A 25,465-nucleotide genomic window follows, 5' to 3' on the forward strand; every position below is an offset into this window, starting at 1 on the left:
ATAAAAAGGGCTGAGGATATGGCTAAGGGGTAAAGCATGCCTGGGTTCAGTCCCCAGTATCAGAAAAAAAAAAACAAAACAAAAACCAAAACCTATCAAACTGATGTCATTTAGATAAGCTGTACCCAAATGTCCATGTACCTGAGAAGTCCCAGGGGTCAGGGAAGGGAGGGAGGGATTAATAAGGGTAGCACAGGGCATTTTTAGGGCAGTGAAAGTTCACTACGTGGCACTGTGGTGGGTACATCAGATGTGTTTGCCAAAATCTATATAAAATGTACAACACAGTGTGAGCTCTAATGTAAACTACAGACTTTAGTAAGTAATAATGTATTCACTTTGGTTCATCAATTTTAACAAATCGATGTAAGACAGATGGAACCGTGTGCGCGGGGGGGGGGGGGGGGGGGGGGAGTGGAGGCATGTGTATGTATGCACATACATGTGCATGTGCGTGCGTGTGCATGTGTGAAAGTGTATGTGTGTGCACACACGTGCACATGTGTGTGTAGGGGAGTACACAGGAGCTTTCTGATCAATTTTCCTATAAACCTAAAAAGCTCTTAAGAAATAAAGTCCATTAGCAGCATTGGGCATAGAGCAGCTGCCCAGCACCGGGAGGCCCTGGGTTCCTTCTCCATTTCCATAAAACAAACAAACAAACTCTACTAGTGAAAAATAAGGAAGGACTGATTTGACCCTTTCTTATTTCTTCCATTAAATAAAAAATGCTGAAACTACACAAGTACGTTTCTGGCCCCGGCTGGTTTGGGTCCACACCACCCATCCACAGAGCGGACAGAAGCGCACCCAGAAGCAAGCAAGACCGCAGCATGCCCACCCGGGGACCTAGGGTATTAATCAAGAGCCCAGAGACTCCCGTCCCTCCTCGGCCTCAGGGTGCTCCAAACCTGGATCTCCAGGGATGGGGATGACGGGGAAGACCAGCCTTAGGCCAAGTCCCCGCTGGTGGAAAAAGGAACAAGGGATAACTCACACATGACTCGAAGTCACTCTCTCTAGAAGGAAGACAGCGAGAGCAGTTAATCCAGTGCTTTGGCCCTGGGTGGGCGGGTCGGCTTCCGCCTCTGACAGCACCTGAGATGATGGCCTGGGAGGGAGGGGGTTGAGGTGGCAGTGCATGGTCTGCCCTGTGGGGAGCCAGCACCCCATGGCAGAGGCATGTGGCTGGGAAAAACTGCTCACTTCATGTCCAGGAAGCCAACAGGAGGGAGAGTAGGGGCCAGCGTCCCATGGTCCCCTTGGAGGACACTCTCCGTGGCCTATGGCCCTCCCACAGGCCCAACCTATCAAAGGTTCCAGCGCCACCCAACAGCACCTCCCTGGAGAGCGCGCTTTTCCACGTGCCCCTGGGGAAATCCCAACTGTGGCCCTGGGTTGCAGTCAGGTCTATTCATCTCGGACACCAGGATCTAAGGTTCCAGTGACAGTCAAGGTCTGTTCTTGGCACATACATCCAGGTGTGCAGGGGAGAGGAGCTTTCCCCGAGGACAGATGGGTTAGGATCAGGCTAGATAAACCACTGGTCTTGCTGTTCAGACTCTCCAGCATCATCACGACCCAGGTTTTGAATCCTTTAAAAATATAATATTAAAAAGGCTAATGATTTGATTCCCACTGTAATAATGTATTACTTAAGTGCTTGTCGTGGGCTGTACAAAGTGACAAATGTCTTACGAATATACCTTTGGGATGAAGCAGGCAGAGTATACTCCACAGGTGAGAACACCAGGAGAGGACGCAGCTGCAGTACCCCGGGCACAAAGCCAGTGGACCTGCAGCCCATACGCAGCCCAGGCCGGTTCTACTCTAACTCCCACTCTCAACCACCATCCAGACTGCAAATCAGGAGGGGGAACTGCGAATAGTTACAGTCGGGTCCTGCGACACTCAGCTGTGCTGAAGCTGACAGTGAACCTGTGTATTGGGTTTTTCCATTTAGTGATTTTTCATGTTTAGAGATTCTTCTGGTGCATTGAAAACCCCCCTAAGTTCTTTTTTTTTTCTTCTTGCTCCTTATGGGCACCACCGGGCCCAGGACCGTGTGGGCGCAGGCTGAGGCTGGGCGTGTGCCGAGCTCCTGGGTGTGGGCGACTCACACTGTATTCAGCAGGCAGGCGGCTCTGTGGCCACAGCTTCGGGGACATCTCAGAATCGATGCAAATTCCTTGAGGACCAATGAGCCTGGGGGTGGATTTATTTTGATTTTTTTGATTGAGGTTATAGCCACTCAAGGTTCTAGTTTTTTGGAGGAAGAATCTCCTCTCGGACCCTGGGCAGGCGCTGGGCTGGGATGTCCGCTGCACATGGCGGGAACCGCTGATGCTCCTGGGGCCTGGCTCGTATCTATGCTGAAAAGCACTTTTGGAGCCCTGACCCGTCTGACTCCTGCGGTCCCCTAGACTCACCTGGATGTCCTCATTTTTATGTAGATCTTGAAAACCTATTTTATCCTGGATTTTTAAGTGCTCACAGACACAGATTGGGCAAAATACCGTCGGCTGCCATGCCATTGGAAATGGACCTCAGCTCTGTGTTAAGGTAGTTGACTTCTCGAAGCCTCAGTTCCCAACTGTAAAACAGGCTCCCTGCTGTGGTCCTGGCTGTGATCTCCCACACGCAGCTGGTTGGGAGCATTTGAAACAAGGCCAGTCCGAATGGAGACCCGCCAGAGCATGAAACACCCCCGGGAAGACTCAGCACAAAGAGAAAGCAGAAGACCTCAGTAATGGTTTTTGAATGGCTATAACGCAATTAAAAATACTTTGATAGAATGTGTTCATAAGACACATTGTTAGAATTAATCACACCTATTTATTTGCATTTCTTTAATGTGTCTACCCAGAAAGTTAGAAATTGTGTATGTGGTCCTCCGTATGTTTTAGCAGACAGCACTGACCTAGCAGAGTGGCAGAATCCTGGCAATGTCACAGTGACACCTGATAAGCCATTCCTGCCTCCCCTGTCACACGTTCCCCAATGTGGCTGCTATGCCTCGTGTGCATGTGTGTGTAGGTATGTGTGTGTGTGTGTGCATGTGTGTGGGGGGTATGTGTGGGTGTGTTAGTGTGGCACTGGGTGTGGGTGTGTGTGAGTGCAGGTGTGTGAGTGTGGGTGAGTGTGTGCATGTGTGTGTGGGTGGGTGTGGGTGTGAGTGTGGGTGGGTGTGGGTGTGTGCACGAGCAGGCATATGCTTCCTCTGCCAGGCTGTTGCTGGGGAGCAGACGCTGACCCTCTCCTCTCTGGTCAGGAGACTTGGGGCTGGTTCCAGCCGCAGCTCCACACACAGTTGAGAAGCTCGTGGATGTGACAGTCTTTTAGAGAGAGCCACCTGTCCCCCTCGGCAGGGGTGTGTCCCTGCACCCTTGCTCACTTGCCCCAGCTGAGGGGGAGTGACCCACAGAGGGGTCAAGGTGGGAGGGTTGGGTGGGCATTCTGGGCTGGGCTCGGCACTTCCGCAACAGTGAATCCTACTCCCTGGGACCTGCTCTGCTTGACCTTGCAGAGCTGCCCGGGGCCAGGCCTGCCTGGGCCTGGATGGGCAAATCTATCAACCCTAAAACACAGGGTTTGTCAGTAAACCTACTGATTTCTTCAGCTCTCACCAAGGCCTTCAAGTGAGCCTCCGTCAGCGTAAAGGGAACATTTTTGCCACCATCTTTCACGGCTTTGCTTAATTTCTCAAATTGTTCAGAAAAACAACTGAGAGGGGCACTATTGATTGGGACCCTCTTGGGATCTCAATATTATCTAAGTCCAAAATTGAACCTGTTCTTTTCTCCAGGAGGACATAATACAATCTCATTTAACTACACCAGAAACACCATTCAGATGTCGAAAATTTCCACTTAACCCAAGAGCAGCCGAAGGCAAGCAGTTAGCTATGATTTTCAGGGTAAGATTCCAGCCTTCCCTGTTCCATGCAAGTCTTCAGGAGGATAGAGTGGCCAAGGTCCTGGGACACGGACTGGACTGCGAGCACCTTCTAAACCGCGTTCACCGTGCAGCAGGTCCTGCGGTGAAGGCTCAGTCACTCCAAACTTTAAAGCCACCTAGAAACACAGTGACGTCACGACCATCAGAAGCAGTGGCTTGAACAACAGCCAGGCGTCTTTAAAAGCTCAGAGCGTTTCCTAGAGTGCACTTAGTGTATCTGTTGACGTGCGCGTGATACCTGCCCTGAGAGCTCACTCAGAACTCATCAAGGGGTCAGAGATGCAGAGGGAACAGAGGCCCGGAGCCACTGAGGGCTCCAGCCGCACCTCCACCCGGCCCTCTCAGCGACGCTCAAGGCCAGCGAATTCCAGGAATGACCTCTAGGAAGCTGTCCTCCCTCTCTGGGTTCCCAGCATTTGCTGTGCCCCCAGGGCCCGTCAACAGGGGAGTTACTCCTGTGTTGCCAGCGGCCAGGCGACGGGATGAGAGAGCTCGCCAGGCTCACACCCTGCCCAACATCTACTAGGAAAGCTCTCCCTGTCCTCTGCACAGTGACCCGGGCAGCGAGCTCCCACAGGGCTCTGTGACACACACAGCTGCTGCACTTGACATTCAAGAGCCTGACACGACTTAATGTCCTCAAGGACATCACAGTCACACCACGGAAAGGTGATCCTCGCTCCTTCCTGGTGACTCGCTCCCTAGAGTCTGTCTCTAGGAGGAGAGAAGTGCTGCAGCTGGGATATAGGGAGGCTTTGGAGGCTCCTCTGGCTCCGACTCAGAGCAATATCAAGAAAACTTCAGGATCAGGGTAGTTTGGGAGGCCGAGGGGAAGTCAGGAGAAGTATGTTCTGCAAACTAAGAGAATGTTTGAAAAGGAAGGAGAAGGTGATCAGTGCCAAAAGACACACAGAAGTGACATCAAATAAGACACCGTGACTGGGGTTGGTGTGATCAAGTGAGGGGTCAGGCTGGGGACAGGCAACCTGGGGTCCCAAGGAGGTCAGAAGCAACAGAATTGGGTGAAAACTAGAGTTGGGGTCGTGTTTAATTTAGTGTGTTGAACCCGAGGAGCCAGGAGAGGACAGCTGGGAGGACACATAGGAAATCTGATGTCCAGTGGAGACATCAGGACTCCTCGCTGAGCAAACACCAGAGAAGCACTCCTAGGCGCCTGGCCCCGTCCTGAACACAGGGGGATTCTGTGTGAGCAGGAGACCAAGATTCAGTCCTCTTGGAATTGGAGGGTCATGGAGGAGCGGGCGATGGACGGGCAGGGGGCAGGGGGTGCAGTACAGGAGCACACCTCAGGTAAGGGGGAGCGGGCAGTTTGAGGGGGGGAAGTAGGGAGGCCTCTGGGAGCTGGTCTCTGAAAACCCACCAAGGAGGGTCTGGTGCATCCCAGGTCCGTGGGAGGTGGAGAGACGGAAGGACCAGGGGGTAGAAGGGGTGAAGTCAGAGGCCACAGCTGGTCAGATCACGTCTGTCCTTGTAGGCCACCCCTGTCCTTGTAGACCACACCTGTCCTTATACGCCACACCTGTCCTCGTAGGCCACACCTGTCCTCAGAGACCACACCTGTCCTTGTAGGCCAACCCTGTCCTTGTAGACCATACCTGTCCTCACAGACCACACCTGTCCTCGTAGGCCACACTTGTCCTGTAGGCCACACCTGTCCTCGTAGACCACACCTGTCCTCACAGACCACACCTGTCCTCGTAGGCCACACTTGTCCTGTAGGCCACACCTGTCCTTGTATACTGTCCTCGTAGACCACACCTGTCCTTGTAGGCCAACCCTGTCCTTGTAGACCATACCTGTCCTCACAGACCACACCTGTCCTCGTAGGCCGCACCTGTCCTCGTAGGCCACACCTGTCCTTGTATACTGTCCTCGTAGACCACACCTGTCCTTGTATACTGTCCTCGTAGACCACACCTGTCCTCGTAGGCCACACCTGTCCTTGTAGGCCACACCTGTCCTCGTAGACCACACCTGCCCTTGTAGACCACAGCCAGGACTTTGGGTTTTCCTAATGGGAGGCCATGGGAGGATCAACCCTGGATGAAAAGTGTGGTGTGTTTTGAAGATGGCGGAAGGCCGGAAGGTGGACATCTCCGGTCAGCTCCAGACTGGAAAAGGGTAACGTCTGTGCCTGGGCAGCCTCTTTAAGTGATGGACAGGGAACGAGTCGGCACTGGGAGGGAGCTCGTGAGTGAAGGCAGGATTGTCCTGGCAGTCCAGGGACATCACCAGGCTTTGCTTCACAAGTCACTTCTAGAGAAGATATTCACAGTCGGTCACGTGTGCGGGAAGCACATTCCCAAACTCTGCTCCATGGAACCCCACCGGTAACCCTTCACTAGTGGATGCTGACAAATGGGGAGGTGGGTCACTTGGAAAAGTAGGAGCTAACCCCCGTCTTCCCACCAGAGCCCTCAGGAGATGGAGGGTGCTGATGGGCAGCGGGTGTTTTCAGGAGGGATGTGTGCGGCCCCTGACCTTGAGCTGCTAGGGACACTGAAGACTGAGCCCCAGCAAACACGGTGGGATGTGCTGCCCTGGGAGGCTCCGGGTGATTTTACTTATTAAAGTTCTATTCCACGTGATCTTGGTGAATATTTTCTGTGACAAAGAATGGGACCTGGTCATGGTGGAGTTCACCTGCCACCTCAGCAACTTGGGAGGCTGAGGCAGGAGGATCCAAACTCCAAGCCAGCCTCGGCAACTTAGCAAGACCCTGCCCCAAGCTGAAAATAAAGAGGGCTGGGGATGTGGCTCAGTGGTTGAGTGCCCCTGGGTTCCATCTCCAGTACCTTGGGGAGAAAAAAACAAAAAAGAACTAAAATATGCTTCGCTGATATGCTTATTAAAGGGGTTTATTTTTTAATTCTCATTTTAAAAGTGGAAATTAAACGACTTATATATTTTCTCCAAAATATAATGAAAACCTCGGTTATACTGCTTACTTTTAACCTGGTATGGTACATATAACCTTCAAGTAATTTTTCATTCTATGGCGAATGGCTCTTGGCTGACAGTGATTTTGTCCCTCAGCCCATCCCCGGGAACAGTTGGCAACATCTGCAGCATTTGGGGTTGTGACAGCTTGGGAGGGGGTGGGGGGTGCTATCGAATCCCCTGCAGGGCTTAGGACAGTCCCCATAACCATAATCATCCTGTCCCCATGTCAGTAGCGCTGCCATTGAGAAACCTGCTTTGGGCCCTCTGCAGTGGCAAGGACAAACCAAGGTGGTAACCTGACCTGTGATTGAAGTTAGATAAGTGGCCCCTTGGGCCGGGTTTGCATCCTGACTCCGTCATCTGCCAGCTGCGGGGCCATGGGCGAGGTATCTAAGCTCCCTGGGCCTCAGTCTCCTGGTCTGCAGAGGTGGCTACGGCTTAAGGAAGCTGACCAGGCAAACGACGGGAGGCCCAGCACCTTGCTCGCACATGTGGCCTCTCCCACTCTCCGTGGCAGTGGATGTGGCGGTCAACAGAAGAACTGGCCTGAACTCACTGGGGAAAACACCTGGTTTATCTTATCCAAGATTCCACACCGACCTCTAGAGAGCCCTCGCACCAGCGGATAGGAGACTGCTGCGAACACTGATTTCTTGTCTGAGGTCCCAAGACCTGTTTTGGAATCCATGATGCAGTAAGGTTTGGGGCAGACTGTTGACATTCATTCTGAGCATTTTCCACTGGCCTATGTAGGACATCTGATGTTAGAGACAGGCTCAATAATGCAGGCTCCAAAAGCATTCTAGTTGTCTAATTAGAGAGAAATGATAGAAACCACTAATTGGCCTCTGAGTCTTTCTGCATAAATGACCTTCAGCCACACTGAGCCAGGCGTGGGGACGGTGACACCTGTCTGCAGCACCGGGTGGAGCTGGCGTGTCTGCGTCCCGTCAGCACTGTCCTGGGTGCGCCCTCCCCACCTGCGGTTCTTTCACTGTTCAAAGCCCAGGCCAAGGAGGCCGAGGTTAAGGGCACAGACCCTCCTATATGGCTCCCCGGCATGGTCAGCGATGGCCAGTCCTACCTACGCTCTCCTTGGCCAGGCTGCAGTTACTCAGACACTGACTCGGCGCTGCGGTGCAGGGTTGGGTGGTGTGGAGACACACGCAGACACACCAGCACATACACACACACATTGAACCTCAGGAAAGCTCGAGAAGGTACCTGTCCACAGGGGCCCCTTTAGGACGGTGGCAGGCTGAGGCCACACCCACCGTCCCAGCTCGGGGAAGGTCTGGGGTGATGCCCCAACCCCCACCACACAAGGCCGATTCCTGCATGGAGACTTTCCGGCTCTGGCTCCAGGACCACCAGCTTCCCTGAAGATGACCAGAGTGACATGGGGGTGAAGATAAGGACAGGAAAAGGCACTGGCAGTTTTCCAGGGAGCGAACTTTGTCTCGGGGTGAATTGGGCCTCAGGGAAGGAAGAAGCAAGGGCGAGGCTGACGGGAAGACAAGGACTCCACACTGGCCCTTCAGCGAGGCCAAGAAGGCCATGTGAGCCTTCCAGAGCGGATGGGCGGAGAGTGCCAGAAGAGGCAGCGTGGACATGTGAGCACTCGGTCAGGATCATTAATACTCCAGATTAAGATCTGCGCTAAAGCATCTGCAAGCCAGAAAATAATGGAGTGGCTGTCCGGGTTTGGAGTTTTATCTTAAATAATAGGCCACAATCTCCAAACAGCCGTGGTGAGGTCCTGATTATCCACGGGAAGCCCTGCACCCTGAGCCTTTCCTTCCTCCTCTGCCCAGTGTCTGACAGGGCTGGCCTGCACCTGGGGAAGCCAGGTGAGTGGGCATATGCCATAGGCCTGCTTTGAAGAGAATCACCAGTGTCTTTTCCTCTTCAATTGTCACTTCATCATTTATTATCAATTGTTACTTTATAATGTGACCTATGTGACCGTAGGTCCCTCCCTTGTCTTAGGTCAAGAATCAGGGACAAGGGCTGGGCTGTAGCACAATGGCAGAGCACCTGCCTGGTATGCTTGAGGCCCTCCCTGGGTTCCATTTCAACACTGCATGCACACAGATGCTCGCACATGCGCGCGCGCGCACACACACACACACACACACACACACACACCCCAAACAACCAATCCAACAAAAACCAGTGACAAATAGGTTGTATATTTGCATCCAGATGAGGATCCAATTGTCCTTGGGGCCACTCAGGCCATTAAGTGCATCAACTGAATGGACACTCTTGAGCCCGATGAGGTGGGCGGGTGGTGGCTGGGGGGCTGCAGGGGTCGCCAGTCCTCCATCAGCGGCATCGGAAGCTCCCTGGCTCCTGCCTGTGCTTCTTTGGCTGAGGAGGTTGTCCTAAGTCGAGCAGCTCGGTCCTAAGTTGTCAGCTTGGTTCCTCTGCAATAGTGATGTCTAGTCCTTTCTGGAGAACATTAGCTGGTAGGGGAGAGAGGACAGAGGCTTTGCAAGGGAGCCTTAATTCTTCACCTAATCAGATAAGGCGAAGGTTAAGAAGCCGTTAATGAAAATGACAATTTTCCTTGGGACTGGATTAATGAGCACTATAATCCCAAGAGAGATGTTAAATTACTTGAAGAAAAGAAAATTGCAGGAACCAATTGACTTTTTTTCCCTAAGTCTTATTTTTATTCAAAGAGCTCTTCAGGTTAAAAATAGAACATAGAAATAAGAAAGTCATTTTAAAAAACGGGAGAGATGGTTTTCTGTTTCTGTTATTAGTCACTTCTGGGTTTCCGGGCTGTCATCTGAATTTCTCCCCCACGAGCTCCACCTGGGAGGTGCCAGGAGCTCTCGGGGGGCACAGAGGCTCTGCCCTCTGGAGCAGGGCTTCTGAAGTAACGAGCCCTGGTCAACTCACCAGGGTGCAGAGTCCTGGGTCTGGGGAGAGGGCCTGAGAGTCTGCGTCTTTGACCACCCCAGGGCCATGTCGAGGCTGGTAAAAAAGGGCAGAGGGGCTGGTGGAGGAACGGGGACCTGGTCTCCGCTCTGGAACTAGATCAGCTACTTTCTCCAGGGTTTTCACTTGGCCCGCCCGAGTTCACAGAGCTCGGCCTGCCATTCCCAGTCTAGGCCACCAGAGACTCATCCCATGCTTTTCCTCCTCCAGGACGCCTCCCTGACCTGGGCTGGGACCAGGGGACTCTGTACACACCCAGTTCACTCTCCCACAAATTGATGTGCCCCTGTCTGCACGGGCTACCTACTGCTCAGTAACAAGTACCCCAAATCGGGTGGCTTAGGGTAACTATAAACAGTGGTCCCTGATGGCTTCCGGAGCCAGGAATCAAGGACATGCCAAGCCTTGGGGTTCTGGCTTGGGGTCCCTGGGAGGTTAAGTCAAGAATTCCACTGGACTTGCCTGAGCTCAGCGAGTCGGGGCTGGTTATTGGCTGTAGATCTCAATTCTTCTTCACAAGGGCCTCTCTGAAGACCACTGAGACGTTCTCATGCGTGAAGGTCTTGGTTGTTGGCTTCCCCAGGTTGAGAGTGGACAGAGGGACACAGATGGGGCAAACACCAGGCAGAACCCACGGGTTTTATGGCTTCGCCTTAGAAGTCATGCAGCATCATTTGTGCCACTTAATAGAAGTCACTAAGTCCAGCCTACCCCAAGAGTCAGGTTCTATGAATTGCAGGAAAGACGGTCAGAGACGCATTTTAAAATTATGATATCAACAAATTATACTTTCCAAAGATGGCAGTGACGATATCACATCTCCACTGGGCTCTTTTAGAATGTAGTCATTCCCCCCTCAAAAGTAGGCCGGAATTCCCCTCCTCTTGCCCTGGGAGGTGCCGATGGTGCTTGTTACCAGGAGAGTGGGGTAGAAGTGATGCATGACTATTAAGGTCAGGTCATAAAGGCAGAGCTCCTCCAGCGCTCTGATCTGGAACATCCCCTTCTGGAGCCCTGAACCACCAGTAGGGAATCCTACCACCTTGAGGCTGTGATGCCAGGAGGAAGACCAGGCTACATGGATGAGCTGCTCACCTGACAGCCCTAGGTCAGGCTCCAGCCAGGAGCTGACATCAACTTACTTCCAGACCTGTGGGTCGGCTGTCGGCTACTATCTCCTGCCCCCAGTGTCCAGTCTTTCCACTGAGAACAAGCCGGCTGTGCCCACTGGTTCCTGGTCAGATTCCAGACCCACAGAATCCACAGGCATAATGAATGGCTGTTTTTAGTCACCGAGTTTCGGGATGATTTGTTACACAGCATATTGTAACTGGAACACACTCTGCATTATCATTGTTTAGTTATGGTCTCTCTCTCTCTCTCTCTCTCTCTCTCTCCTTGGATTGTTAGGCCATAAATCATCTGGGTCATTAGATGTGTCTTTCTTACTCATGCATATAACGCCAGCACCCAGTACAGTGGCATGTGATACAAGCTCAGGAACGTTTGTTAAGTGGATAATGAATGAATAGGAGTTTGTGAAATTCTGGGGGAGAATTCTCTTTGCTTGGAAACTCAAGAGGCCCACTGGTTGGAAGCCTGGTATACAATGAACTTACTCCTAAGCCAGCGGGGTGCACCCATCTCCTGCCCTGAAGGGTTTTGCTGGTTTTATTTTTCCCCTGCCCTTCCTTTGACCTTCTAAATTGACACTGAACGCATTTTATAGGTCTGTTTCCACTCCTCCGCAAGGACTTGCATGCCATTAACAAAATCAACAGTGAAAATGATCAGAAATGTGGTGGCGACCTCAAAGCCAGTAATACTTGGCTCATGGCTGATTTCAGGTCATGACAGCTGACTTGACTTCTCAATTCTGCACACATAGTCCGGAAGACGGGTTTAAAAATCCTAGGTTTTTCTCAGTTGTATTCATACAAGTTGAATGCATTTAATCTTCACATTTATAAACACACACAAAGGGGTATTGATCATGAATCATGCTATTTTTTTGTGTAAGCATAAAGTAGAGGATGGATGTGTGGACTTCGAGGAGGTCATCCGAGTTGCTCTGGATAAAGGTTCATCAGTACATGCTCATTATGCCCTTCTGCTGGTCCTTGGCCTAATGTGTTATTGTATTGTGTTTGATAATGACAAGTGCCTCCTGCTAATATCCAAGGAACCAATTTCATAACAGCTCCACCTCTGAAGGCAAATCCTCCAGGCCCTGCTAAATCCTCTCACCATATTTATCCTTCAGCAGAAGACGGTTATCTGTTCTCATTATCTCATTATCATCTCTTGATTATGTTTAACTCCCCGAAATTTTACAAATGCTAATTAAATCTTAAAAGGCAAACACAATGTCAATCAAAACTGATCTACAGTGGCTTGTCATCAACAGCTTCAAAAAACAATTTCCTCAAATGCAAAGCAAGTGCCCCAGTGCCAAGTGCAGGGGACACACTCTGATGTGGTGGATCACAGAGGCAGGAAGATCTGCCCCAAGTGCACCCACACTCTCAGGGAAGCTGAGCCGCCGCCACTGGGCTTCTTTGGAATTATGAGTGAGTCGGCTATCAGAATGATTTCTGTTTTCTTCAACAGTCACCCCCCAATAAGAAAGATCATCACATTCAAAACGAGACCCGAGGACCAGGGAGGTAGCTCAGGGATAGAGCACTTGCCTGGCATGGGCAGAGGCCCAGGTTGGAGCCCCAGCACCACAAACAGAAAAATAAATAAATATATATATATATATATATATAAACCTGCTACAACCGACTTCGTGCCACTGTTCATTAAAAAGCACCAGAGAGAGAGAGAGCAGGGAGGATCTCACTGCTGATAAAACAGAGGAGTCAGCCGTGTGTTAGGGAGAGTCAGATAAAGACCATTGGCACGGCTGATCCTGAAACTGTGCCTTTCCCTCTGGTTCATGCCCGACCCTCCTGGCTGCCCCGCCATGGACGGTGGGATGCATGTCCCACTGACCACAGGGCCCTGTGTGACTCTCACTCCAGCTTATCAGAAATCGAGCAGTGGAGCCAAGCGGCTAGAACCATCCCCAAGCAGGAGCAGAGGCAGCCGAGGACCCCTGTGCCTGCATTTCCTGGGGCTGAGGTTAGAGGGTTCTTTCTCTTCCTGCATCAATGCTGGGCAGTAATTCAGCAGCATCAAGAGTGACCAGGAGGGACACTTCAAGGTCAGAAGCCTGAAAGAGCAACACCTCCCAGCCAAAGAGGGCAGAGGGGCATCTAAAGCACAAGTCACGGGTGACTTAAAATGCATTTGCTGTATTTCCACCTACGGCATCGCCAACCACCATGGAAAATCAACTAGGAAAGTGGCTAGTTTTACAGTAAGAAGCAATAGCACTTTCAAAGGAGAAAGGGTTTCATAAAACGTCCTACTGGCAGGTCACAGAAAAGCAATACAAAACAAAACATCAAGTTGAAGGGAAATTGATTCTTGAGAAATGGATTAGAGGAAAAGGCCATTGTAAGAGTTGAAACTGTAATAACAGCAAACGTGCGCACAGAAAACCCCTTTCCTTTTGGATCTCATTTTCAGAGTCGTGTCTTCTACAATAGGACCTTAGGGGGCTGGGCTGCCGCTCAGTGGTGACCACTTGCCTATCTCGTGTGTCGCCCTGGTCCATCCCCACACTGCGAAATAAACAAATCACCCAAATAAATAAACGGACAGCAACAAGATTCTCCTGGACTTCCAGGGCCATGCTGGAGAAGACACACTTCCTTGTGTTCCACTAAACTATGGACGTGGCATAAAAAGTGAACCTGAGTCCCAGGCAGGCTCAGCCCGCCATGTAGTCATCGTCTTTCTAGCTTTAGTGGTACTTCCTTTTCTTTCCTTGAAGTCCTTTTGTTTTTAACAGCTCAGTACACACTCATGAGTACGCATGTGCACACACCTCAGAGAGTGTCAGCATCTAAAGATTCAATTTTTTTTCATGACATTCACATCATTTAAGACAAAATCCAATAAGGTGTCTCCCCCTCGCTCCCTTAGGTCCCTTAGATTCACTCAAAACAATAACAAAAACAAACGCTTGCAATGAACTACTTGGATGGAAAAAATAACCACCATCCATCACTTAAAGTTTTAAGATTCATAGCTGCGAAAAATAAAACTTAGGAAGGAGAACTGGAAGAGGAGTATATATGTTCAAAGCAAAACAATTTGATGCTGACTGATACAAATAAGGAATCCTTCCCGAGCATCTGCACAAGGCACATTAAACACTTAAATCCCACCAGTTCATAATCTGTAGCCATTCAAGCAAAACCAGATGAAATGTGTAGCATGCCCAACAGGAAGGAACTGGGAGTCACCAGCTGGAACAATGCCCCCAGGCCCCTCCACGGGCAGAGTGTCAAGGGGAGACCCATGCTGGGGGGGGGGGGTCCCTGGAACCCTCAGCTTGACCCCCTGGGGCATCACTGGGGAAGATGACTCACAGCCAGCGGCCCTGGGAAGTTAGCCAACGGAGGAAGTCAGGGCACCATGCGTGGGCCCAAACCAGGTGCTGCATGGGCTGGTGCTGCCGGGCTGTACGGTGAGACGCCACCCTCACCAAAGTGGGACAGTGGCACACAATGGTGTCCCTCCAGGACCCTCTGGAGGACAGCTAAGCAGAAAGCCACAAGAATGTGTGAAGGCCTGCTTCCTCCGCTCCTCAGCTTGGCTGAAGCTCCAATCAATTTCTCTAACATCGTGGAAGACCACGTGGCTCAGGCCTGGAGAGGAGGCTTGATCACCCCTCACTCGTGAGGAAAGTACTAGAAAACGTCTCCACACACCGACCCATCAAATATGGCAATGGGTCTGACAAAGAGGGAAGGGGTTTCTGCTTCTTTTGATGCTGACCTTGCTAGTCGGTCCCACAGCCAGGGACACGGGAGACCAGCACAACAGGGGCCTCCGAAAGCTGAGGGCAGGAGGGTCCTGGAAACAGGCAGGACAGACCAGGGGCTGGGGGCCACTTAGGACTCCAGGTCAATCCTAATGGGCTCCTGAGGGTCAGAGGCCAAGTCGTGGATTTTGCCACCGGAATATAAGCTACAAATACGTCTTCATCTGTCTGCCCAGCTCCTGGCACAGAGGAGGCTTGAGCCATGTTGGTTGAATGAATGAATGAAGTCAAACAAGGCACAACACCGATGGTGGGTCAGAGGCCAGAGGCCATGGCTAGAACCCAAGGAGGTGGGCAGGAGGCTGGAGAAACGCAAAGGCAAGAACTGAGGGAGTCCCATCGGGCAGCTCAGCCCTGGGCTCTGCTCAGTCCTGTGGAGGAGGACCCAAAACCAGCCTGGCCAGCCTGGACCCTTCAGGTCACTGACCACATGTGCTCTCAGTGGACACAACAGGGGACAGTCACTTCTTTGGTCTCCTATGTGCTTCCCCATGTAAGCACTGGAAACTGTCCATTGGCACCGTTTCTGGCTACCCAAGCCTCAGAGGAGCTACCAAAGACTGGTTTAATTATCAGCTGGCGGACACGTTCAAGGCTGGCCTCAGCTCCGAGCATACCCCGGGGAACGGCTCTGCGCCTCCAAACCAGTTCTGCCAGCTCCGCAGATGGGCCTGAAACAAAGGCAATAGGCCCATCTGGGTCCTGAACAATCACCTGCACCACATCCAGCTCCACACCAAGTTCTTCTTTAGTGAGAGACCCACTCTGCTTTTACGTGATATTTTAAATACTGCTTTAAATCCCCCAGTGGGATATCAGGACGCTCCTGGTGTCTACGAAGCACAGTACAGTTTTAATACTCATTATTAAATGAGTCTCTACAATTGGGCAAGACATCCTAATGATCCTGTTTAATTTATGGTCCCACTCCTACATAACCCAGAGGACTGCATTTCTAATCTGTTGCTTGGTTTGTGAATGTCTTCGCAGAATTGGGTTTCCGCCCTTCGTGGGTAGGGAGCGTTTGCGCCCCAGTGGGCGTATTTGTGTTGGGTCTCAAGTTCCCCGAGGCTGTGGCTCACTCCCTGTTCTTGCTCCTGACTTTGTGGAATGCACACTCGTACCAGCATGTGTGGCAGGACAGTGACTTGGTGCGGCCTCAGACCCAGTGGTCACATTAAAATATCCTCCTTGTTCGGCCTGAGTGCTCCACAGGTCTATCTCTCTGGCACGTGTAATAGGCAAGACCCATGTTTAAAACTCACAGCGAGATCTCTTTGAATCTCGAACATTCTAGTCTTTATGTCCTGGCATCCAGCACGTTCCTGAAATACTGAGATCCTTCCCCGGCTCAGGACCACCCAGCACCATCTTCTCCCCCAACTCAGAAAGAAACCGAAAACAAACCCACGGCTCTTGTTGTGAGCCCACACTCAAACAGTCCCAACCCATGGTCACCATCCATCCTGATCTGTCCTTTCCAGGTGGCTGCACCCCTCCTTTATCCTTCATGCAGCAAGATCACCTCTCAGTCTGCACGCCAAATTGGGCAGAGTTGGCAAAACCACGTTCATCTCTCTCCTCACCAGCCAAACTCGGCCTGCTCCCTCCTGGGGAGGGCTCCACCCTTCTCTGCCCCCAGAGCCGGCGGAAGCTGTTGGTCTCAGATGCGCCTGCCTCCTCTACTACTGCTCCATGTCCAGTGGAGAGAGATCAAAGAAAAACAAACAAAATGCCATTCAACCTCGGTCAGATTCAGGAGGTGCCCAGAGCTCTCGGACTGGACAGGGCTCCTTCACAGTCCAACAAAGACCAACAGTTTGGAGACACAGATACAAGTTGGTGATGTCTCTGTTTCAAAAACAGCTCTGACCTCGTTGGGTAGTGGGGTTGGGAGTGAATAAATTAATAGTCAATGGGTGTGAAGGATCGAGGCACCGAGGCCAGCCCTTGCGGGAAGCTGTGATCAGGGAGAGCAGAGCACCCCTGGATCTTCATTTCTCAAGCAGCTGTCAGCACCAGCAGGCCTCCTGGGTCCCGGGGGGCAGAGAAGCACGGCAGCTGCCGTCTCCCATGTTCAGCTCTATCAGTCCAGGGAGACGTGTGTACTGGTCCTCCCTTCCCTGCGCTCCAGGTGCGCAAGCTCAGACAACGTCTGGCCCCAGCACTGCTGACGTGGAAGCGATGGCCCTGGGTGATGGGTGCCCGTCCACCTGCCTCCCTGGCCGTCCGGGGCAGGTCCTCCGTCCACACCTTGATTTGATCACCGCGCTCCTCTAGTGTTGCACTTGTTCTCTGCCTTTAGACTTCCTTGTCCTTGTCCCAGCTTCCTCTGGCCTGACTTAGCCATGAAAGATGAACACACAGAAAGAGGGGCATGCCAGGGAAGAGACAGTGAGCCAGGTGTGGGGACACAAGGGGTCAGGAGAAGAGGGGGTTCCACTCGGGAGGCCAGGGGTGGAGCTGGGGCCGGAAAATGCAGCCTCAGGACAGAACCAGGCTCCCATCATCTGGCTGCAGCGCCTCAGCCCAAGGCCCAGCTCGTGGTCAGAGCAGGGGCTCAGCAAGTGTCCACTGAAGACCCGGGGTCATTTCATTTTCTGCGTGTACTTTTAAAAACACTCTTGGGTCTCACATGGAGGCTGCAGGGCGTGGAGGAGACATCTGCTCAGAGCTTACTACAGTGTCCCAATGGCTTTCTTGGACCCGAGGGTCCATCCTCACCCATGCCAGCCCAGGACAGAGGCAGGGCCTCATCCCTGCCTCCTCTCACTAACTATGTCCTGCTCTCCTTGGAGACATGGGAATATAACTTGTTACTTCCAACTGAAAGAACTTAGCTGTTGGTATAGAAATTGATCGTGAATAATCACATAGTTTGAACATCTTAAGGATTCTGGTGGAAGGGCTGACTAGGGGGAGCAATCACCTAATCAACACATTGAGATTTCCAAAGAGAAACGCCAGATGAAGAAGGACCAGAATCCAGCCCAGCCCGTCTGCTCTGCAGCTGCCCACGGGGTGTGGCTGCCATGGTCAGCTCCCTGCCACGCGCCTCACTCCTGCAGAGCCCTGTGCTCACCACTCAGTCATTCCTTGGACAGACGTTGTTCCCTCACTAGACCTTGACTGGCCTGTGTCCCCTCACCTCTTGGTACCAAGCACAGTACTCTGCTAAAGCCTGTAAAGACCACTGTCTGCCCCTCCTTGGCCTCTATAGTGCTCTGCGAAGGCTGATGTCTTGGATCTGCAGTGCCCTTTGCTTCTGATAAGACAACCATATGCCAGAGTGGGCATACACCTGCACAAGACCCTCCTCACAGTGAGGGTGCACACGGTGCTGTGCTGGGAAATGGTCAACAACCAGCTTGGGGTGGCGGGGGCGGGGGTGGGGTTGGGGGAGCTGATTAATAGCTTTGCTGATTTCCATGATGCAAATATCCCCACTTGGTTGATGTCCAGATGTGGATGTAAAATCACCAAATGAGAAGCTGGGAAGAGATGCACAGCAACTCACTATGATATGTAATTTCTAGAACTCAGAAACAAGAATGTAAATAACCTAAGGGCAAAGAAAGTACTAAATGCAGTCAACCACCCAGGGAATGATGGGTTTTGAGTATTATCTTTGTTTTGTTTTGTTTTAATTTATTTATTAGTACCAGGGATTGAACCAGGGGCACTTAACCACTGAGCTACATCCCCATCCTTTTATTTATTTTTTATTTTTAATTTTGAGACGGGGTTTTGTTAAGTTGCCAAGGTGGGTTCTGAACGTGGAATCCTCCCAAGCTGCTGGGATCACAGGTGCGTGCCACCGCGCCAGGCTCATCTTTGTTTTATTTCATAACCTACTTCATATTTATGCTCTCTGAGTTTAATCACCGACTTGGAAAACCCCTGACATTTTACCTGCTGGCACTGGTGAATGGCCCAAGCTGTTTCTAGCACACTCCTGGATGCGGAGATGGGCCTGTGACTCAAACTGGGCCAGGCACTGGAGCCGGGGGACCCTTGTCCTCCTTGGAACAGAAAGGAAGGAAGGGGGCAGGGTGCTGGCAGCTGCTGGCAGCCTGACTCCATGGAGAGGCCGCTGCAGAAGCTGAAAATCAGACAGTGCCTCTGCACAGGCAGCCACGTGGCACGGCGCTCGGCACGCTGCTCTCGTGGCCAGGGCCCAGGCTCACCGCCCGCCGGCACTGGCTCTGTGAGCTAGTAAGTCCCTGTCTTCGGCTGGAGCCAGCTGGGCTTTAGGCCCAAGCTGCCAGGGGCCCCAGCCAACCTTCCTTGGCCAGCCGAAGGCCAGCTGGGCACAGACCCTTCCCAAAGCCTTCCCTGCCTGTCCAGCCCATGGTCACCTCTCCTGCTCCTTGGAATTCTGCAGAACTGCGCCCCTCCCACTTCAGTCAGCAATCAGCTCCACCACCCTGTGTTTCCTTTCTCTGTGCTGAACTGGCTTTCACGGCTGACACAGAGGTGCCCTTAATGCAGTCTGAGCTCATTAAATCATTACGACCTGAAAGCACGAAAGGCAGTGAGCTCCTCCAGGTCTTCCCATCAGCGCCCCCTGCAGGCCAAATGAAAGTACGAGGAAGGACGCTGGGAGGCTCGAGTGGTCCAGGGACTCACACCAGACTCCAAGTGATCTTCTGTCCATTCATTCACCCACTTAGAGAGCCCTTGTCTAATGCCAGGGCAAGCGTGCTGACCCCTAAGCAAACATCACTGCCCTCAGAGTTCACACTGGTCAGCCAGGGTAGGCACTGCAAGGGCGCCAGCTGGGAAGCCCAGGAAAGGCACGTGCATCTCTCTGGAGCTCGAGGGAAACTAAGAGACAGTGTATAAAGGCAATGGAGTGGGACCTCAGCAGAGCAAGCTACCAGGCCCATTAGGAAGATACCCCCAGACCTGGCATTGCACACCTGCAAGTCTGCCAGAGGGCACCACTGTATTCTCTCCGTGTGGCAATACCTGCCTGTAATGCCACGAAAATGACCTTAAGCATCACACGCACACAACACTCTGATGCAAATTACATGAAAGGGATTCTCCACCTTCACATGCCCACAGGAGGTCCCGAATCCAGACAGGCCTCCACCTGCCCGATTATGTGTACAGTTGGAAAATGACCTTCAAACACAACGTGTGGACAGCAATATTAGCCTTCACTTTTTCTCTACTGTTGAATTTTTATGACTTACTTCTTTCCATCAGTAAATAACTGTCTGAAGCAACACACATGAGGGTCAAGTTTATAAAACACAGACGCTCAGCCTCAGTGTCGCTTGGAGCCTGCAGCCAAAGCATCATATCAGAGTCTGTGCAAAGATGCTCCTTGAGAAACGAGCAGTGGTGGATTCCCAGGACAGAGGGCAGGGCAGTAGACACTGAAACCTGGGCGTCTGGGTTACCACAGTATCTGCAGGCCTTGCCTTGGGATCACCCACCACAGAGAATGCACAGAGCTCTCACAGGTTCTGGAGAAGGGTTTGGGCCTAGGGATCTGCACTTGGTGTGAGAAACCTCACCCAGCTTGTCAGAGAGCATCCCAATTTTAGAACAGAAAGTCCCAAGGCTCAGTCTAGGGTCCTGGGAAGATTGATGACCTGAGCATCCCCTGGAGAAACAGGACCAGAATAGGAGGAAGGGGTGAATTGGGCTAAATGGTCTTTGCCCATGATCATGACCATCACCAGCAAAATGGGACCACAGTGGGACCTAGCCACCTGTGTTGCCTAACCATCTGGTCAGTCCAAAACACTATTTTTCTTGCCAAAAAGTTTTAATCCTGTATTTTCAACAGAATTTGTTTATGTTCGTCCCTCTGCCCATCCACTCATGCATAAGGAAAACATTAACGGCTCCATCTGCCCATCTATCTGGCCTTCCTTTTTTCTACTCTACATACCTGAGACAAATCTGGTATTCCTTTGTTAAATGCTAAGGGCCAGCTCCTCGGGATGCCCTCAAAGACTGTTCTCAACAGATGCAGCCCTCTCGGGCCTATAACGGTTCTCACAGATTCTTAAGGCTGGAAGAAGATTTAAAGGCTGTGGCAAGAACTCCTCCATGCTGATGGGTGGACTGAAGAAATCCCTGTGAATCCTTCTGCAAACTGGTTAGGCCCTATCTGGGCAGAATCCAGAGGAGGAAGCTGCTGTGTTCCGAGCCTCCTGCTGCATTCGGGAAGGTTCCTACCACAAGAGACCTTGAGCATAGCTCTCTGCAGACGCCCGAGTCCTTCTTTCTAGGGTTGTGAGAATGCTGCAGTCCTGCTCCCACAGAGTGTCCTTCAAATGAAGGAGCACAGCTCTGAGACCCCCAGACCCAGCTCCCCACAGCCCTCAGGACCCACCCCACCCATCACCTCCTCTGCGCCCATTCCAGGTGGTCAGGCTGCCGGTCAAGCAGGCTCTGGCTCAGCACCATCTGTCAGTGTGATGTCCCACTCAGGGCGGGCAGCAGCGATGGAACCTGATGTTTTCATGGCAAGCTAGAATTCATTCCCCTTGTTTTACTAACGAGGATCAAAGCCCCAGGTAAGGCGACACGTCACCAGGTGGCTAGGTGAGCACAGAGGAAGCCAGGACGCCAGGCTCCAGGGCAGGTTAGCCCATCTCAGGGCAGCATCCTTCCTCCCAAGGGAGCCATGGGAATGCTGGCGGCCAGCAGCTGCCCTCAGCCCTCCCTGAGGTGGAGAGCGTGGGACCAGTGTTATAAACAGTGTGATGGGACACTGGGACCCCCAAGCATTTCTAGTTTCTTCTTCAAAACCAACTGGGGAGTAAGATGCTGAACAAAATAAGCCAGTCCCAAAGAACCGAAGGCGGGATGTGTTCTCTGACCCGCGGATGCTAATTCACAATGGGGGGTGGGGCATCCAGGGAAGAACAGAGGTCCTGTGGATTAGGCCAGGGAATGAAGGGAGCCCAGGGGGTCTGGGGGCAGGAAGGACAGCAGAATGAATAGAACATTGTTACCCATATAGGACTACATGACCTGGTGATTCTATATCAGGTACAACAGGAAGAGTGAGAAGTTATGCTCCATTTAGTATGATGTGCGAAGTGCATTCTACCGTCACCTGAAACTAAGTAGAGCAAACAAAACCCAACTGGGGAATCGGGACTATCTAGAATCCCTGCTCTACCTGGGCTGCAGTGGCATCTGAGAAGGGAAGGCTCAGGAAGTCTGAAAATGTCCCATCTGCCATCTTGGCCTGAGATAAGGTAAAATAGTGGAAAATAGCAAAAACACCTTTTGCCATTAGTCTTCCCTTTTGTTTTAATGAAATTAATTTCCCCCTTAGTTCAAATTAGTGTAATTTAACTTCTATTTCCAATATATTCAGATGAAAAGGCTAACACAGTCATTTTCAAATGTTTGATTGCTTGAGAAAACTATAAATGTACAACTAGCATGCAAATCCTATATTTAAAATTTATGTTTTTATATAACCTTAAAATGTATTTTAAAACGTTAATCCTATCCAGATAGATAGAATAAAAGAAACAAAGAGGAGTCCTGAGGTTTCTTTCTACACCCTGACGCTTGTCTTTCTTAGCTCCTGGGAACACCTGCCCTGCTCTGAATCATCTGATGAAGTTATAAGACACCAAAGTCAAACTTACAGCTAATTTGAAAACTGTAACTCAAGTCACAAGTGAAACTTAATACTTCCAAAAACAAATGGGCTCCTTGACACAATTAATATATTTATAAACTATCAACAACTAAGGCAACTTGCTTAAACCACGCAACCACCCATACAATTCAGTCCAACATGGTTATTCTTAAATGTGCTGTTTCATTAGTGTACCTGTTTGAAACCTAGAGCATTAAGTTCCCTAATTAAAATGTGAAGTCATTTATTATACTAAGGGTCTCAGATTCCTAATAGAAGAATATAGATAGATAGATAGATAGATAGATAGATAGATAGATAGATAGATATGCATTGCCTACACACACACACACACACACACACACACACACACACACACACACTTAAGATACAGAAGCAGAGTGTTACTCAAAATAAACAAGGCACGGGACAGCACAGCTACATCACGCTGTTTAAGAACTTAAAAGCCCAGTGTCCTTTCTTATCACCCTCCTTGGACTGAGTCAGCTTCCTGCTGCCAGTCACCAGGGTGTCACCCACACAGCTGTGATATTACTTGACCCACTGAGCTAATAACACACTGATGGACTCATCAGATCTCAGTCCCAATACCTCTTTCTTTCCTCTAATTAAACCAGAAAGTGTTGACAAAAAGCTAATTTTGTAATGAGCATCATGTGGAAAAGTTCCATAAGGTAAAGCCCAGTCCTAAATAATGTCCTTTCCCTAGGAAGGGGCCAGTCACACTGGATCAGGGCCACCCTGATGACTTGATCATCCACAAGCCCCTACACCTCCACACCAGGCCACATTTGCAGGCCCTGGGCGTTGGGACCTCAGTGTCCTGGGGTGGAGACAACTGAGCCAGAGCACTAGGCACCCAGCTTTGGTGGCCTTTCTGTCCTCCCAGCTCCTTTCCACTGAGTTAGGACAAAGGCTGACTGGGATCCGATCAGGTCCTGTGCAGGCCTGGCCCTGCGGAACCACTGGCCCCGGCCTCTGCCAACCAGCTTGGAAGAAGCCTTCAGTCCATCCATCAATACATCACTCAAGAGATGGATGGTTTTGACAGAATCCCACTCATTTTATATCTGCCTTTCCTACTCTCTTCCTATTTGGTTCTTTCATGGTGTTGGTTTTGTTTCTTGTTTTGAAGATGTAAAACAAGGGTTAGGGTTAGGGTTAGGGTTAGTTTTTAAAAATCATCCCCTAGTTATAATTCCTAAAAATAGCATGTGGATAAATGAATTTCCAGACTCTATTGAAAGATCTGGTATTAGCTGTGCCCACAGCTTTGCATGGTGCTATTTTGACTTAATATTCTACTTAGGGTATAATGTGGTTCAAGGAAAGAATGACCCAGTGGGGTATCTTTCTCTAAAAGCTTATGCGTGAACACTTTTTTCAAAAAGCAAATTAACAATTCCTCCAGGTACGTGGTGTACGATGTTGCTCAGGCCATGACAAAAATAAATCTTGAAGTAAACTGACGTCCAAGCAGCTTGGATTCCCCAGGGAGGGACTCGTGGAAGCCCATCCAGCGACAGCGTGCCAATGGCTCCCTCTACACCTGGGCATCCCGTCTCTGTGCCCGCTCTTCTGCAGGCTTCTCGGGGCTTCTTAGGGCTCAATCATTCCCACGGCAGCCTGGTGACACAGGGACGCTGCTGTGGTTTATTTAAATGGGTCCCCCAAAGTTCCTGTGTGGGGAACAATCCCCAAATTCATGTTAATGAATGTGGAGCTGGGGCCTCTAGGGGGTAATTAGGTGCTGAGGTCGCGGGGGTGGGGCCACTGTGGCCAAGAAGAGAGACCTGAGCTACGCACCTGCTGACAGTGATGCCTGGCGGTGCCATCGATGCAGCAAGAACGGCTCAGCCGACGGAGCACCGTGGGACTTCCAGTCTCCATGACTGAGGACTGTAGAGTCCCCTGCCCGTGGTATCTGGCCGTGGCAGAAAATGGCCTGAGGTAAGGGACGTGACGCACAAGGCCAAGACAGCATCTGGTGGGTCCACCTCCTCTGAAGTGAGGCTGCCGAACCGGTGAGATGAGCCCGCCCGCCCGCCCTTCCTCTGACAGACACCCCTTGCTTGTCTTGCCCACACCTCACAGTCCGCTCGGTGGCCAGCACCCTGCTTGTGGCACCGCTTTGGCTCCCCGCCAGGAGCGCTGGCACTCCCTTCCCTGCACTCCCTGGTCCGAGTCTACATTTACCTCACTGCTTTTCCATGCTTTGGGCCCACAGGTCTCCCCACCAGATGGACTCTCCTGAGGGCAGTGGCTGCATGCCCTCCGTCTCTGCACTCCAAGTGCCAGCCCAGCGACTGCCTCCCCAGTGATCTCAAGAGCGTGTCTGTTCAAGAACACCTGCTGGGCAGCGGCAGGCATTCCGCAGGGTCACCTGGCTCTGAGACCGCGCTACATGACCTGAGCACACCTTTGCCTAACACTGTCCACAGGTACTAAGATGAAAGGCACAGGGCGTACTGCGGGTACTTCAGAGTGTAGCAGAGAAAATGGACTCTACATGGCCTTCGACAAGTCCCCCGAGCTCTCTAAACCCCAGTGAATGGATCCACAAACCGGGGCACTTCGGGAGTGATCATGTGACTGAGCAGGCAATGATCTAGGAAGTTCAGCACAGTGTCCAATACATGGTCAACCTTGGCGAGTTACAGCAAGAGAAATGAGCAGAAGGGAAAAGCTACCTGTTCTGTCCTGTTTCTGTTCTCCTTAGTCCTCCAGAGTGTCCCTTGGAGGTTCTGGGTTTGTGAGCACATCACTTAACCATCATTGGGCCACACCCCAGGAGCTCCGTTTGATATGACTTCCTCAATACTATCCGAAGTCTATGTGAGGGGGAAAGGGAGCAGGCCCGTTTGGGCCGACCGTGGGACGAGCAGGACGGTTCCAGTCTGTGGATACGACTGGTGCACTGTGTGCCAGGCAGGACTTGGTAAAGACTTGCAAGTGGCCATGACACCCAGGCTGCAGCTGTGTGGGGACAGGGCAGCAGTGGCCCTTGCTCT

At 51.4% G+C, this 25,465-nt stretch overlaps 2 protein-coding genes across 3 annotated transcripts in view; both read right to left on the reverse strand.

Moving 5' to 3' along the window:
- The window catches only part of AGPAT4 (1-acylglycerol-3-phosphate O-acyltransferase 4), a 110,594-nt gene that overhangs the window by 25,942 nt on the left and 59,187 nt on the right, over positions 1 to 25,465 (reverse strand). The gene's annotated exons all lie outside the window — the stretch shown is intronic.
- PRKN (parkin RBR E3 ubiquitin protein ligase) overlaps positions 18,975 to 25,465 on the reverse strand; it is a 1,414,869-nt gene continuing 1,408,378 nt past the window's right edge. The window contains exon 13 of the mRNA XM_081293730.1: positions 18,975 to 18,989. The gene's annotated coding sequence lies outside the window, so the exon portion shown is untranslated. The remainder of the gene's footprint in view (positions 18,990 to 25,465) is intronic.

Source organism: Spermophilus citellus (genome assembly GCF_964194105.1).
Source record: "Spermophilus citellus genome assembly, chromosome: 5".
NCBI classification, from domain to species: domain Eukaryota; kingdom Metazoa; phylum Chordata; class Mammalia; order Rodentia; family Sciuridae; genus Spermophilus; species Spermophilus citellus.